Here is a 17,895-nt window from a genome sequence, read left to right on the forward strand (position 1 = left end):
AACGACAGAGAGAAAGGTCTTTCTTCCTTTGGTTCACCCACAAATGGCTGCTACGGCTGGCCCTGCACCCATCCGAAGCCAGGAGCCAGGTGCTTCTTCCTGGTCTCTCATGCGGGTGCAGGAGCCAAAGCACCTGGGCCATCCTTCACTGCCTTCCCAGGCCACAGCAGAGAGCTGGACTGGAAGAGGAGCAACTGGGACTAGAACCCGGCATCCATATGGGATGCCGGTGCCGCAGGCGGAGGATTAACCAAGTGAGCCACGGCATCAGCCCCAACCTAAGACATATTAAACGTGGGACACCCAGAGAGTCTAAGCTTAGGGGCAGAATGGAGATTAGCACTTTTTACTAAGAGGATGAAAAATGTAGGAGTACCAGGAGACAGAGCCAATTGAGGATGTGGCAATGAAAATGTCACACAACTGACATTGTCTATTTTAAAATTTCTCCTCCTTTCCTCTCGTACAAGGAGTGGGACTAGCAAAAGCAGGGACAAAACAGACACAGTGCCCCCTTATTACACTGATGGTTCTGAACTCTCTCTCAGCACCCTACTTAAGTTTCCCACACGCCGAGCGTGCTCACTGCCTGCTGTATTGTCCTGATAGCTCGCTTGCTCTTTCACCTCCCTGTGGGTCCTGCCACTCGATTGCCATGTAAAGGCCCGTGTTTGCTGACCAGGTAACATCCAAGGCAGACAAGAGGCTTCATGGACTGAGGCAGCTGGCCTGGTAGCCATTTTTAATCTATGAAGGCAGTTGTGCTAGTGTATATATGAGTGTCTGTGTCTCTGCATCTACATCTATATTTATCCGTATTATCTCTCTCTCTCTCTCTCTCTCTTTAAATCTAATCTCCTTCTGTACCAATGGGTACATCTATGGAGTCAACTTCATGCAGGTCAAAAAAGTACATGAAAAAAATTGTACCTTCACTGAGCATTTTCAGACTTTTTTCTTATCATTATTCCCTAATCAATATATAGCAAATGTTAACATAATATTTACATTGTATTAGATATTGTACATTATCTAGAGATGAGTTGAAGTGTATGGGAGAATGTGTGTAGGCTGTGTGCAAGTATAGAAAGGAGCACCCAGTATTTCCCGACACTGGGGATGCTATCACCTTATCCAGGTGATGCAGATGCTCATTTCTCACAATCCAATAATTATTCATTAAACACCCACTCAAGACTATAATTTGGAATGGTACTGGGGTTCATTGTAAAATGTCTAGGTTTATATAATATATATATATTTATTTATTTATGTTTAAACCATATATATATATATATATACACACCATATCATACACACACACACACACACACACACCATATGCCCTGATGGAGGATTTGGTAAGGGAGAGAAATATATTGGTACACACACACACGCACACTCACTGATAAGATTGTAAAGGGGCTGAAGGTAAGATGTTGGGAGGCCAGAGGAGACTTTGCTTGGAGAAGGATTATGGCAGAGTTGAGGGCAGGGAGTGGGAAGTGCAGAGGCTTGGGAGAAATGAAGAAGCACAGAACGCTCCAGAACTGAATGAGCACATCATGATTCAAGGGCAGAGACAGCAAGGACATTTGGCCCCCGTGAGCCTGGAAGGTGTGACAAAAGCCAGAAGAACCACAGGAACCTGTGGTTACATTTTCTTGGATGCGCCTGTAATCAGAACAGACCAGAGGGCACAATAGTAACTTGGGTAAATGAATGTAGCTTGATGGGAATAGACAGTGCCTTGACGTGAGGTGGCCAGATGGAGAGGAGGGGAGGGTGTTAGTGGACAGAGCTACTTGGGGTGTTATAAGATAGGACAGAATTGGATATAGGAGCTAAGACAAGGAGACGTCAGACATAACTCAAAGAAGAAACATTCCTGTCTAACAATGGAGCAGAGTTAAAAAAAAAAAAAAGCCAAATAATCAAAGCTTTAAAAGAGAAAGCAATTTACTGCAAAGCTCCACAATAAAAGAATAATGACTTTTTTGTTGAAGTCAAGGAATGGAAAACGAGTCCCTTTTTTCTTGAGATTTTGTGAAGCAAGAAATGGTTACAAAGATGGTAAGGAAATATCAAGAAGCTTCCAATCAATTCTGATGCTTTCAACAGCAACAGAATTCTATTCTCTGCTGCCATTTCTATTTTGGGATCTAATTAATTATAAACATAGGTACTAGATTGAACTTACATGTAGGCAGTTTAAGAAATAAAATATGACAGGCAGAATAGGACATTGCAATTATAATCTACCCCGGAAAGCACTTTGAGGAAGAAAGTCAAGTGATTTCTGTCCTAGGAAATTATCCTGAAGAAAGCCACTTAGAGCTTTACAATTTAAATAATCCTAAGATAAAGATACATTCAGAACATTCATTAGCTTCATCTAAAATACATAAAAGTATTTTATAATGATAGAGGTATACAGGGAGTTTTTAAAATAATGTGTAAAAGCATGCAGAAATAGCAAATTGCGTTAGTGGTTACCTCTGTGGTGCAAGGGAATGCAGTGGGGTGGGAATGCATTGGATAGGTATGTGTGGAAGATTGGCGCCATTTATGATTTATCTTTTAGTGAAAATTAGTAAAAATATTTGAAAGTTATAAATCAATGTTAACAACTGTTTAATCAAAGATCTTAAGAAATGAAGATGGTGCCTATTACATTATCTTCAGTATTTTCTGTGATATTTGAAATATTTCATATTTAAGTATTTAACCAACTAAGGGTGTAGTTTTTCTGTTCATTGCAGCATGGTGATGGATGCTATCTCATGGCTTAGAGAGGCAATAAATTGCCTTCAGTACTGTTTCTAACTTCCTGTTGACATGTTCTTTAATCACAATGTTGTTATCTTTGTTTCTGTATTTCTATTTGAAAAAATATGACAAGGCTACATAAATAATTCTTTGAAATATTTGCTGTTTTAAAGTATATGGTAAACTACAATACAATTATATTATGGAGCTGATAGCTGGTAATGACAGAACTTGCATTTATAGGTTATTTTGCTTTTATGTTTTGAAAAGCAGAATACTAAAATGTTGGGTGGAAGAAAAAGGGCTGGAATTAAACCAGAATATTGGTTCTAATTCGCCTTTTTATACAAAATAGCTGTATTAATTTGAGCAAATAACTTCTATTGACCCTATTTTCCTTAGATACAAAGAGTAAAAGAAAGGATTGGAAGTGAGTGTCTCCTAGTTATGTTTGGCTTTTACTTTCTGGGACTATTTTACTAGGTTTGCTCATGACATTAATTTATCTAACAATCCAACAGTACCCCAGTAATATTTGTTTTGATATGCTTAAAGACAAATATATTTTACTGACATATGAAACATACATGGAAAAGTCCACAAGCTAAATGTCCAGTTTGATCAAACTTAAAAGTGAACACAGTAGTATAATCACTGTTCAGACTAAGAACTGATATATGGCTAGGATCTAAGGAAATCCCCTGATCACACACTTGCCACTTGGGGTTTTGCCTTCCTAACTTCTAAAGACAGGGATTAACTTTATGTGTTTTATAACTGTAGTATACTACAGTGTGCCTGACTTTTTGTGCTCATAAATATGTTTGGAGAGTCATCCATACATTGTTGTGGTAATTTGCTCCTACTTATTATTATGTAAAGGAATTGGTAAAATTTTTGTGTAAAACACAAAGTTGTAAATATTTTCAGCTTTGTGGCCCATATGATTGCTGTCTTAATTACTCCACTCTGCTGTGGTGTGAGAACAGTCATAGACAACACAGAAACAAATGGGTGCAGATGAGTTCTTAGGAAACTTTATAGATCCAGGCAATCAGCAGGACTAGCTAAGGGGTCATCATTTGTTGACATCTATAAAATTTTTCATTGACAATGTACCATAACTTATTTGTGCATTCTACTTTTGATGTTCATTGGACTTTTCTCAATTTTGAGTTATAAGGTTTAGCATTAACATGAATATTCTTGTACGTTTTTAAGTGCATAAATGTACACATTTCTATAAAACGGAATATAATTTTAGGTCATAGGACTTGAATAAGTTCAGATTTCACTAATAACACCAATCAGTTTACCAAAGGAATTCTATACCTTGTTACTACCAATCAATGTATCAGGTTTTCATACATTAATAACACTTGATCTTGTCATCTTCTTCTCACTTAGATAAATATGCAATGACATCATGGTATGATTTTAGGCTGCATTTTCTAATATAAGGAAACAGTGGTGTTTATGTCTTCTCTTTCTCCTCAGTCTTAGTATTTTAGAAATTTAAATATATATATATATATATATATATATATATATATATATATATATATGCAATACTTAACCAGAGAATCAGGACTGGTATCTGATGTGGGGATGCTTGCATGTCAAGCAGAGGAGAAGAAATCCAGATAAAAATTCAAGGCAAGTATTTGGCACAGTGGTCAAGACACTACTTGTGATGCCTGCCTCCTGTATTCAAGGGTTCACTAATAAAAGTAAGCATTTCTTATGTTTGTTGGGCATTTGTATATTCTTCTAAGAGTTGCCTATTCAAATACTTTGCCCATATTTCTACCAAATTATTTGCTCTTTATAGTTGACTTATAGGAGCACTTTGTATGTCATGAATGTATCTTTTTGAAGAATATATATCTTGCAAATATCTTTCTTCAATCTTTAGAACATATCTTTTGTTACATAGAATTTCTTAATTTTAATATTTTCCAGTGTATCCTTAATGGTCAGCACATTGTATATCCTGAAAAAGATAAAAAAGAGAACGAGACTACAAACCAATTTCCCTGATGAACCTAGATGCAAAAATCATCAACAAAATACTAGCCAATTTAAACCAACAACACATCAGAAAGATCATTCACCTGGACCAAGTGGGATTTATCCCAAGTATGCAGGGATGGTTCAGCATTCAAAAAACAATCAAAGTCAGACATCACGTTAACAAATTGAAGAACAAAAACCATAGGATTATTTCAATAAATGCAAAGAAAGCATTTGATAAAATATAATACCCTTTCATGGTGAAAACTTTAAGAAAATTGGGTATAAAAGGAACATTCCTCAACATAATCAAGGCAATATGACAAACCCATGGACAGCATCCTATTGAATGGGAAAAAGTTGGAAGCATTCCCACTGAAATCCAGAACCATATAAGGATGCCCACTCTCACCATTGCTGTTCAATATAGTCCTGAAATTTTTAGCCAGAGCCATTAGACAAGAAAAAGAAATTAAAGGGATACAAATTGGGAAGGAGGAAGTCCCTATGTATCCCTATTTGCAGATAACATAAATCTATATATAGGGGATCCAGAACACTCCACTAAGAGACTGTTGGAACTCTTAGAAGAGTTTGGTAAAGTATAGGGATATAAAATCAACACACAAAAACCAGTAGCCTTTGTAAACACAAACAATGCTATGGCTGAGAAAGAACTTCTGAGATCAATACCATTCATAATTGCTACAAAAAATAAAATACCTTGGAATAAATTAACAAAGGATGTCAAAGATATATATGATGAGAATTACCAAACATTAAAGAAAGAAATGGAAGACACAAAAAATGGAAAACATATTCCATGTTAATGGAATGGAAGAATCAATATCATCAAAGTGTCCATACTGCCAAAAACAATTTAGAGATTCAGTGTGATACCAATCAAAATACCAAGGACATTCTTCTCAGATATAAAAAAAATGATGCTGAAATTCATATGGAAACACAGGACATCCTGAATAGCTAAAACAATATTATACAACAAAAACAAAGTCAGAGGCACCACAATACCAGATTTCAAGACATACTACAGAGCAATTCTGATCAAAACAGCCTGGTTCTGCTACAGAAACAGGTGGACAGAATATGGAAAGAAATAGAAACATCAGAAATCAACCCACACAGCTACAACCATCTTATCTTTGACAAAGGATCTAAAAGTAATCCCTGGAGAAAAGAGATTCTCTTTAACAAATGGTGCTGGGAAAACTGGATCTCCACATTCAGAAACATGAAGCAAGACCCTTACCTTACAACTTACACAAAAATCCACTCAAAATGGAACAAAGACCTAAATCTATGACCTGATACCATCAAATTATTAGAGAACCTTGGGTAAACTCAGCCAGACATTGGCATAGGCAAAGAATTGTTGGAAAAGACCCCAGAGGCACAGGAAATCAAAGGCAAAATTGACAAATAGGATAACATCAATTTGAGAAGTTTCTGCTCTGTGAAAGAAACACCCAGAAAGTGAAGAGGCAACTGACAGAATGGGAGAAATTAATTGTAAACTATGCAACCAATAAAAGATTAATAACTAGAAAATATAAAGATATCAAGAAACTCCAAAACAACAAAGTAAACAACCCAGTTAAGAAATGGGCAAAGGACTTAAACAGGCATTTTTCAAGAGGAAATCCAAATGGCCAATAGACACTTGAAAAAATGCTCAGGGTCACTAGCCATCAGGGAAATGCAAATCAAAACCACAATGAGGTTTCACCTCACCTCTGTTAGAATGGCTCATATACAGATAAACACCACATGCTAGCAAGGATGTGAGGGGAAAACATACCCTAAGCCACTGTTGGTGGGAATGTAAACTGGTACAGCCACTATGAAAGACAGCATGGAATACCTCAGAAATCTGAAAATAGACCATATGATCCAGCCATCCCCCTCCGGGGAATTTACACAAGGGAAATGAAATCATCATATAAAAGTTATCTGTACCTCCATGTTTATCATAGCTCAATTCACAATAGCTAAGGTATGAATCAACCCAAATGCCTGTCAACTGAAGACTGAATAAAGAAATTATGGGAATTGCACACCGTAGAATACTACACACAGTGGTAAAAAAAAAAAATGAAATCCTGCCATTTGCAGCAAAATGGAGGAAAGTGGAAAACATCATATTTAGTGTAACAAGCCAGTTCCCAAATAGAAATACCATATATTCTCCCTGAACTGTGATAATGAATAGGGCACCTAAAAGGTAATCTATAGAAGTGAACTTAACACTTCAAGATGTAATGACTTTGAACAGCCCTTGTCTTGACTGTTGAGGAACAATTTTTCTTCCATACAATTTGTTGAACACTTTATTTAATATATAATTAACTGTATATGTATAAAGTTGATTGAAAATAGATCTTAGTAAAAAATAAGAATGGGAATAGGAGAGGGAGGAGGAAAAAGGGTGGGAGTGTGGGTGGGAAGCTTGGTATAGTGGGAAGAATCACTACATTAGTAAAGTTGTATTTATGAAATGCATGAAGTTTTTATTACTTAAATAATAGGTTTCTTTGGGGAAAAATCCAGAATAACACACATAAAAATGAAATTTCAGCTCATCCCAAAGTTATAATAATGCATCTTACTTATTTCATTAATTTCATTTGTAGTTCTACTTAATTTTTAAAAATTTTTACTTCTTTTAAAAAAATTTATATAAGATGAACACATTTTATTTATTTCACATATACATATTTAGGAGAAAGTTGTACAATGATCCACTAACTCCTCACATCTGTGAAACAAAAGAGAGACATAAGGAAACCTCAAGTTGCCTGTCTGGAAATCCAGTGATGGGATGGAAGATTCAAGAAGCCTCAGTTCAGTCTTTTATTTTTGTTCTTTCAGAATTTGTCAGATAGTAAGAAAAAGATGATAGGGAACATAATTTAAATGTTCTCTACATAATGTGGAATGCCAGAAACATCACTGTGGGCCAGCTGCCTCATTAGCTATAAAAGTCAAACTTGAGTAAATAGACTTCTATAATTTGAAGGAGAGGGCTTGCTGGGAGTTGTGAGAAGTGTTTTGGTCAAATCCTGTTTTATAAATTTAGGTACAAATATCTAAGTGGGTATCCAATTTTAATACCTAAAAAACCTTAAGAAAGTGTTGGAATTGTGGGAAAATCATAAAACTTATTAAAAATCTTGGAAAGCTAATCCATCAAAGACATGAACATTTTGTCATAGAGTCCATATAAAATATCTATAATTTCTCCTTAAATTATTCTGAAATTTGTAATGCCAATGAAAGTTGTGATAAGTTTTAAATAGAAGTTGACAAGGGGATCTTGAAATGGAAGAGCAATAAAAATTAAGAATACCTAATACAATTTAGAACAGAAGAATTGGCAGCCTTGCTTCTCTAGATGACAGACTTATTCTAAATTTACAGCAATCAAAGCAGCATGAGGTCAACAAAGAGATTGACAAAAGACCAATGGAAAAGGATGGGGGTGCTTACATCTACGGAAGTTCATTGCTTTTACTCACACAAGGAAACCTCAAGTCCTATCCTGAAATCAATTTTAAGTAGATTTAGGAATTTCAAGCAAAATTTGGCGGAAAATACAGAAGAATAACTGTTTTCATCAATGTATATTAAATAAGAAGCAAAAAATCTATGAAGGAAAAAATATGGATAGGTTCAGTTACATTAACATGATAATAACAAATCAATCAAGAACAAACAGTAAGTGAAATGATAGGTTTTAGTCAGGAAGGAGATATCTGTAATATATGCATTTGACAAATATTTGTAACCAGAATAAAAAATATGTCAAGAGAAAAGTAGTTTCAGTAAAAAGTAGGAAAATTATATAGCTGGGAAATTCACAGAGGGAAAAATTATCAAATGGCAAACAATCATGAAGGATTATCAAGCTCACCAGTGATCAGGAAAGTATAAGAGTTTCAATTTGACTCTGCAAATGGGCAAGTATTGAAGAATATCATAATTTCAAGCATTAGCAAGAATTGAAGCAAATGGGCAGACAAATCTGGATGGCAAGAGTATAATTTGGTGTCACCACTCATTTTCAGCTTGTGGATTGAAATGTAGAGACCCCTCTGCACAGTCCCCCAACTTTTAAGTCAAAAGAATGGCAGAAAATACAGTCTTCCAATTGCAGAAAAGTGGTAACAGCTCAATGTCCATTTGAAGCAATATGGTTAAAAAAATTGTGGCAGAATTGGGTGAGGGATTGTTGAAAGCACAGAAAATGAATAAATTATAGATACACATGTTAGCACAGTGTTGAGTAGAAATAAAGGAATTTGCATTATGAGTTGATTCCTAGAGCTGATACTCAGTTGATATGCACGGATAGAGCCATGTGCATATTAAGCATTGAACTACTCCTCTGTGACTTGTACTGAGCTCACACATTCCCTCTGCATTAACTGCACTGGTTACTCTCCTACTATTCTTTTGACTTGTAGATTGTCTGTACACTAAGGAAACAATGGCTAGAAAAGGTGGTGCCTATGCTACATTGGTTGCCTAATATTTAGAACGTGATTCCCAGATACATTCCACACTATAAAAATGTCCAAGGGGCAGGCATTTGAAGTTAAAAAAGATACCTGAAAAACACATCAGAATATCTGGATTTGATGCCTGTTCCTGACTTCAGTTTCTAGCTGATGGCAGACCCCAAGAGGCAGTGCTGATGGCTCGGGTTATGGGATTGCCACCAGCCGTGTAGGGGACCTGGACTGAGATCTCTGACCCTGGCGTCAGTCCTGGTCCAGACCTAGCCATAGTGGGCATTTTGGGATTAATTAACAGATGAGACTGCTCTCTCCCTCTGTTTCTATCTGTCTCTCTCAACTAAAAGATTATTTTAAGATATTTACAGATACATAAATTTTTACATACATATGTGGGAACATTACAAAGAAATGAATGAGAATGATGAATATTAAATTTAAAACAATTAAGGGGATTCCAGTTCAATCCCATCAAGGTGGCATGTACCAATGCCATCTCACTAGTCCAAGTGATCAATTTCAGTTCAAAATTGATCATAATGATAGGTCTAAGAGTCAAAGGGATCACATAAACAAGACTAGTGTCTGCTAATACTAACTGATAGAATCAAAAAGGGAGAGAATGAACCAACATGGGAAGCAAGATACACAGCAGACTCATAGAATGGCAGGTATCCTAAACAGCACTCTGGCCTCAGAATCAGCTCTTAAGGCATTCAGAACTGCCTGAAGAGCCCATGAGAGTATTTTAGGCATGGAAAGCCGAGACACTCTGGAAAAAAAACAAAACAAAACAAAAAACAAACAAAAAACAAACAAACAAACAAACAAAAACAAAAACAAAAACTAAATGAAAGAGCTCTGCGAGAGAGATCCCAGTAGAAAGAATGGGCCATCAAAGAAGGAGGTACCTGCTTTCTTTGATGGGAGGAGTGAACTTCCATTTTGACTATGACCTTGTCTAAATAAGATCAGAGTCAGCAAACTCAAAAGGCTTCCATAGCCTTGGCAACTCATGACAAAAGCCTAGGGAGATTACTGAGGCCATAAATAAGAGTGTCAATTTGTTAAGTCAACAACAGGAGTCACTGTGCACTTACTCCTCATGTAGGATCTCTGTCCTTAATGTGTTGTTTAATGTGAATTAATGCTATTGCTAGTACTCAAACAGTATTTTACACTTTATGCTCTGTGTGGGTGCATACTGTTGAAATCTTTACTTAATATATACTAAATTGATTTTCTGTATATAAAGAGAATTGAAAATGAATCTTGATGTGAATGTAATGGGAAAGGGAGTGGGAGAGGGGAGGGTTGCGGGTGGGAGGGAAGTTATCGGGGGAAAAGCCATTGTAATCCATAAGCTGTACTTTGGAAATTTATATTTACTAAATAAAAGTTAAAAAAAATTAAAACAATTAAGTTAGATGTAAGGCACAGAGGGTGAGAGCAAAGTGTTTAAAGTAGATGATGGAAACAAGGGAACCAGTTATGCTGTATGATTGTTAAACTTTTTAAATTTATATGGGGCTGGTTCTGTGGCACAGCAGGTTAAAGCCCCTGCCTGCAGCACCAGCATTCCATATAGGTGCTGGATCATGTCCTGAATGCTCCACTTCTGATCCATCTCCTTGCTAATGTGCCTGGGAAAGTAGCGGAGGATGGCCCAAGTCCTTGGGCCCTTGCACCCCTGTAGGAGACACAGAGGAAGCTCTTGGATCCTGGTTTCAGTTGTGTCAGCTCTGGCCATTGCAGCCATTTGGAGAATGAACCAGGGAATGGAAGACCTATCTCTCTCTGTGTCTACTTCTCTCTCTAACTCTTTCTTTCAAATAAATAAAATAAATCTTCTAAAAATTTATGTATATGTGAGAAAGAGACACAGACAGACAGAGCTCCTGTCTTTTGGTGCACATCCCAAATGCTCAAAACAGCTGGAGCTGGGCCTGACCAAAGCTGGGTGAAGCAAACACAACTCGGGTATCCCATGTGGGTGGAAGGGACCCAAGTACTTGAGGTATTACCCACTGCCTCACAGGATGTACACAGGTGGGAAGCTGAAATTGAGAGTAGAACTGAAGCATGAACTCAGGAACTGTGATGTGATATGAAATGTGGGCATCCCAACTGGCATCTTAAACACTGTGTGAAAGACCTGCCCTATGGTGTCCTGTACTTTAAAAACACTCTAAGTGATGCTTCTGGGCACCTTGGGTTGAGGATGTCTGTCCTGTGTCTCCATGGGCTTTCCACACATGTAGGCATTCTCAGCGCCTTCTGTTTGGTGGAGATCAGAAACATCACACCTGACCACGGCCATTCACTGTAAAGGTTTTCTTCCCCTCTATGATTGTGAAGAATGATCCATCAGTTAGAAAAAGGGGTTAAATTTCTTCCAACATTTTTACATTTTTTAAAAAATATTTGAGGATTTTTGCATCTATGTTCATCAGGGATATTGGTCTGTAATTCTCTTTCAGTGCTGCATCTTTCTCTGGCTTAGGAATTAAGGTCATGCTGGCTTCATAGAAAGAATTTGGGAGGATTCCCTCTTCTTCGATTGTTCTGAATAGTTTGAGAAGAATTGGAGTTAGTTCTTCTTGAAATGTCTGGTAGAATTCAGCAGTGAATCCATCTGGTCCTGGGCTTTTCTTTGGTGGGAGGGCCTTTATTACTGTTTCAATTTCTGTCTCAGTTATGGGTCTGTTTAGGTTTTCGATGTCTTCCTGGTTCAATTTAGGCAGGTTGCATGTGTCCAGGAATCTATCCATTTCTGATAGGTTTCCCTGTTTGCTGGCATACAAGTCCTTGTAGTAATTTCTGATGATTCTTTTTATTTCTGTGGTGTCTCTTGTTACATTTCCTTTTTCATCTCTGATTTTATTGATTTGGGTCTTTTCTCTTCTTTTTTTAGTTAGTTGGGCCAATGGGGTGTCAATTTTGTTTATTTTTTCAAAAAACCAGCTTCTCGCTTGGCTGATTTTTTGTAATGTTTTTTTTGATTCAATCCTGTTGATTTCTTCTCTGATTTTAATTATTTCTCTTCTCCTACTAGATTTGGGTCTGGTTTGCTGTAGGTTTTCTAGATCCTGGAGGTGAATTGAAAGCTCATCTAGTTGGTGCCTTTCCAATTTCTTGATGTAGGCACCTATTGATATAAACTTTCTTCTTAACACTGCTTTTGCTGCGTCCCATAAGTTTTGGTATGTTGTGCTGTTATCCTCATTTACTTCCAGAAAGTTTTTGATTTCTCTTTTGATTTCTTCTATGACCCATTGTTCATTCAGGAGCATGTTGTTCAATCTCCATGTGTTTGCATATGCTCTAGGGATTCCTGAGTTGCTAAATTCCAACTTCATTCCTTTATGGTCTGAGAAGCTGCATGGTATGATTCTAATTCTTTTGAATTTGCTGAGACTTGCTTTATGGCCTAGTATGTGGTCAATCCTAGAGAAGGTTCCATGTACTGCTGAGAAGAATGTAAAATCTGTAGCTGTAGGATTGAAAGTTCTGTATATATCTGTTAGATCCATTTGGGCTATAGTGTCGTTTAAATCTACTGTATCCTTGTTGATCTTCTGTCCTATTGATCTGTCTATTTCTGAGAGTGGAGTCTTGAAGTCCCCCAGTACTATTGTATTGGGGTCTAAGTCTCCCTTTAAGTCTGTTAATAAATCTTTTAGATAAACCGGTGCCCTGTAATTAGGTGCATATACATTGATAATTGTTATATATTCCTGTTGAACTGATCCCTTAATCATGATATAGAGTCCCTCTTTGTCTCTCTTAACAGTTTTTGTGGTAAAGTTTATGTTGTCTGATATTAAGATGGCTACGCCCGCTCTTTTTTCATTTCTGTTGGCATGGTATATCTTTTTCCAGCCTTTCACTTTCAGTCTGTATGGATCTTTGTTGGAAAGATGTGTTTCTTGTAAGCAGCAAATAGATGGGTTTTGTTCCTTAACCCAATCAGCCAATCGGTGTCTTTTAACTGGACAGTTCAGGCCATTCACATTCAATGTGACTAATGATAAGTGGTAACTTTGCCCTGCCATTTGCCAAAGATAAGTTCTAATATATGCTTTGAATTCCCTGTGATCTTTTGCTGTGAGGTTTCCTTCCTTGGTTTCCTTCCTTTGAAAGAGAATTACAGACCAATATCCCTGATGAACATAGATGCAAAAATCCTCAATAAAATTCTCGCCAATAGAATGCAACAACACATCAGAAAGATCATCCACCCAGACCAAGTGGGATTTATCCCTGGTATGCAGGGATGGTTTAATGTGCGCAAGACAATCAATGTGATACACCACATTAACAGACTGCAGAAGAAAATCCATATGATTATCTCAATAGATGCCGAGAAAGCATTTGATAAAATACAACACCCGTTCATGATGAAAACTCTAAGCAAACTGGGTTTGGAAGGAGCATTCCTCAATACAATCAAAGCAATCTATGAAAAACCCACAGCCAACATCCTATTGAATGGGGAAAAGTTGGAAGCATTTCCACTGAGATCTGGAACCAGACAGGGATGCCCACTCTCACCACTGCTATTCAATATAGTTCTGGAGGTTCTAGCCAGAGCTATTAGGCAAGAAAAAGAAATTAAAGGGATAGAAATTGGGAAGGAAGAACTCAAACTATCCCTCTTTGCAGATGACATGATTCTGTATTTAGGGGACCCAAAGAACTCTACTAAGAGACTATTGGAACTCATAGAAGAGTTTGGCAAAGTAGCAGGTATAAAATCAATGCACAAAAATCAACAGCCTTTGTATACACAGACAATGCCATGGCTGAGGAAGAACTTCTAAGATCAATCCCATTCACAATAGCTACAAAAACAATCAAATACCTTGGAATAAACGTAACCAAGGACGTTAAAGATCTCTACGATGAAAATTACAAAACCTTACAGAAAGAAATAGAAGAGGATACCAAGAAATGGAAAAATCTTCCATGCTCATGGATTGGAAGAATCAATATCATCAAAATGTCCATTCTCCCAAAAGCAATTTACAGATTCAATGCAATACCAATCAAGATACCGAAGACCTTCTTCTCAGATCTGGAAAAAATGGTGCTGAAATTTATATGGAGGCACAAGAGACCTCGAATAGCTAAAGCAATCTTGTACAACAAAAACATAGCCGGAGGCATCACAATACCAGATTTCAGGACATACTACAGGGCAGTTGTAATCAAAACAGCATGGTACTGGTACAGAAACAGATGGATAGACCAATGGAAGAGAATTGAAACACCAGAAATCAACCCAAACATCTACAGCCAACTTATATTTGATCAAGGATCTAAAACTAATTCCTGGAGCAAGGACAGTCTATTCAATAAATGGTGCTGGGAAAACTGGATTTCCACGTGCAGAATCATGAAGCAAGACCCCTACCTTACACCTTACACAAAAATCCACTCCACATGGATTAAAGACCTAAATCTACGACCTGACACCATCAAGTTACTAGAGAACATTGGAGAAACCCTTCAAGATATTGGCACAGGCAAAGAATTTCTGGAAAAGACCCGGGAGGCACAGGCAGTCAAAGCCAAAATCAACTATTGGGATTGCATCAAAATGAGAAGTTTCTGTATTGCAAAAGAAACAGTCAGGAGAGTGCAGAGACAACCGAAAGAATGGGAAAAAATATTTGCAAACTATGCAACAGATAAAGGGTTAATAACCAGAATCTACAAAGAGATCAAGAAACTCCACAAAAACAAAACCAACAACCCACTTCAGAGATGGGCCAAGGACCTCAATAGACATTTTTCAAAAGAGGAAATCCAAATGGCCAACAGGCACATGAAAAAATGTTCAAGATCACTAGTAATCAGGGAAATGCAAATCAAAACCACAATGAGGTCTCACCTCACCCCGGTTAGAATGGCTCACATGCAGAAATCTACCAACAACAGATGCTGGCGAGGATGTGGGGAAAAAGGGACACTAACCCACTGTTGGTGGGAATGCAAACTGGTCAAGCCACTATGGAAGTCAGTCTGGAGATTCCTCAGAAACCTGAAGATAACCCTACCATTCGACCCAGCCATCCCACTCCTTGGAATTTACCCAAAGGAATTTAAATTGGCAGCCTAATGTTTATTGCAGCTCAATTCACAATAGCTAAGACCTGGAACCGACCTAAATGCCCATCAACGATAGACTGGATAAAGAAATTATGGGATATGTACTCTTTAGAATACTATACCGCAGTAAGAAACAACGAAATCCAGTCATTTGCAACAAAATGGAGGAATCTGGAACACATCATGCTGAGTGAAATAAGCCAGTCCCAAAGGGACAAATACCATATGTTCTCCCTGATCGGTGACGACTGACTGAACACCAAGAGGGAAACCTGTTGGAGTGAGGTGGACACTATGGGAAACGGTGGCTTGATCAGCATAGCCCTGACTGTTAATGAACAACTTAATACATTATCCCTCTTAGTAGTTTTTTTTATCTGTTCTACTCAATATGACTGGTTTAGTTCTGTAATTGATGCACAGTTATTCTTAAGTGTTGAAAATTAACTGAAATGTGATCCTGTTGAACATGGGAGTGGGAATGGGAGAGGGAATAGATGTATAATTTGGGACATGCTCAGGCTGACTTGCCCCAAGTGGTGGAGTTGGAAGCATACCAGGGGATTCCAATTCAATCCCATCGAGGTGGCATGTACCAATGCCATCTCACTGTTCCAGGTGATCAATTTCAGTTCACAGTTGGTCATGGTGGAGGGACTGGGAGTCAAAGGGAGCACATAGACAAGTCTAGTACCTGCTAACGCTAACCGATGGAGTAAATAAAGGGGAGAGTGATCCAACATGGGAAGTGAGATACTCAGCAGACTCATAGAATGGCAGATGTCCTAAATAGCACTCTGGCCTCAGAATCATCCCTAAAGGCATTCGGATCTGGCTGAAAAGCCCATGAGAGTATTTCAGGCATGGAAAGCCAAGACACTCTGGCAAAAGATCACTGTGAGTGAGATCCCAGTGGAAACAACAGGTCATCAAAGAAGGAGGTACCTTTCTCTGAAGGGAGGAGAGAACCTCCACTTTGACTATGACCTTGTCTAAACAAGATAAGAGTCGGAGAACTCAGAGGGCTTCCATAGCCTTGGAAACTCATGACTGGAGCATAGGGAGATTACTGATGCCATAGACAGGAGTGTCAATTGGTAAAGTCAACAACAGGAGTCACTGTGCACTTACTCCTCATGTAGGATCTCTGTCCTTAATGTGCTGTGCATTGAGATTTAAATCTATAACGAGTACTCAAACAATATATTTCACTTTGTGTTTCTATGGGGGTGCAAACTGTTGAAATCCTTACTTAATGCATACTAAACTGATCCTCTGTAAAAAAAAAAAAGAAATTATCAATTCCCAACTTGACTCTCACTGGGATTAAACATGACAATAGTTCTGCTCTGATTTCATCATCATTTAAAAAAATCATCTATTATTTTTCACTTTATGTTACTGTGTGGGAGCAAACTGTTGAAATCCATACTTAATGTATACTAAGCTGATCTTCTGTATATTACGATAATCGAAAATGAATCTTGATGTGAATGGAAGGGGAGAGGGAGTGGGAAAGGGGAGGGTTGTGGGTGGGAGGGACGGTATGGGGGGGAAGCCATTGTAATGCATAAATCGTACTTTGGAAATTTATATTCATTAAATAAAAGTTTAAAAAATATATTTATTTATTTGTTTGAAAACCATAGTGACAGAGTGGGAAGGACAGAGAGAAAGAGCTTTTTCTATCTTTTGCTTTGCTCCCCAAGTGGTCGTTGTGGCCAGGGTTAGGCCAGGCTGAAGCCAGGCACCTGGGACTGCATCCAGGTTTCCTAACATTGGTGTTGGGGCCCCAAGTCCTTGGACAAGCTTCTGCTGCCCTCTTGGGTGCATACACAGGGAGCGGGATTGGAAACAGTGTAGCCGGATCTTGAACAACTGCTCAGACATTTTCCCAGACAGCAGCTTAACTTTCAGCTCCAAAACATTAGTAATCCTTCTTTTTTTTAAAAGACACGTTTTAATTTTTATAGAATTTTATTTTAGTTATACAAGTTCGATGTATTTCATATACACAGATTTAGCAGTGTAATGATACATTCCCTCTCACCTTCCCATTCTTAATTTTTACAAAGTTCTGTTTCCAGTTTACTTAATGATCATAGAGTTAACCCTAAGTAAAAGAGTTCAACAAATAATATGAAGAAAAAGCCACTGTTTCTCAACAGAAGAGACAAATAAACAATCATCAAATCTCAAAATTTCCATTTCACTTCTAAACATTACATTTTAGGTACTCCATTAGTTAGATTAGGGAAAACATATGGCATCTGTCTTTTTGGAACTGGCTTATTTACTAAGTATAATGGTTTCTAGTAATATCCATCTTGTTGCAAAAGACATGATTTAATTTTTTTCAGCAGTAGTACTCCATAGTGGATATAGACACCATAATTTCTTTATCCAGTCAACAGTTGATGGACATCTGGGTTATTCCATATATTAGCTACTATGAATTGTGCTG

The 17,895-nt window shown here is 37.6% G+C and overlaps 1 long non-coding RNA gene across 2 annotated transcripts in view; it reads left to right on the top strand.

Moving 5' to 3' along the window:
- LOC127487367 (uncharacterized) overlaps positions 1 to 12,078 on the top strand; it is a 412,078-nt gene extending 400,000 nt beyond the window's left edge. For both annotated transcript variants that reach the window (XR_016212225.1, XR_016212239.1), the window contains one exon: positions 11,798 to 12,078. This is a non-coding gene — a long non-coding RNA (uncharacterized LOC127487367). The remainder of the gene's footprint in view (positions 1 to 11,797) is intronic.
- The last annotated feature ends 5,817 nt before the right edge of the window (positions 12,079 to 17,895 follow it).

Source organism: Oryctolagus cuniculus, chromosome 8, assembly GCF_051225735.1.
Source record: "Oryctolagus cuniculus isolate XC-2025 breed Fujian yellow rabbit chromosome 8, ASM5122573v1, whole genome shotgun sequence".
Taxonomy (NCBI): Eukaryota; Metazoa; Chordata; class Mammalia; order Lagomorpha; family Leporidae; genus Oryctolagus; species Oryctolagus cuniculus.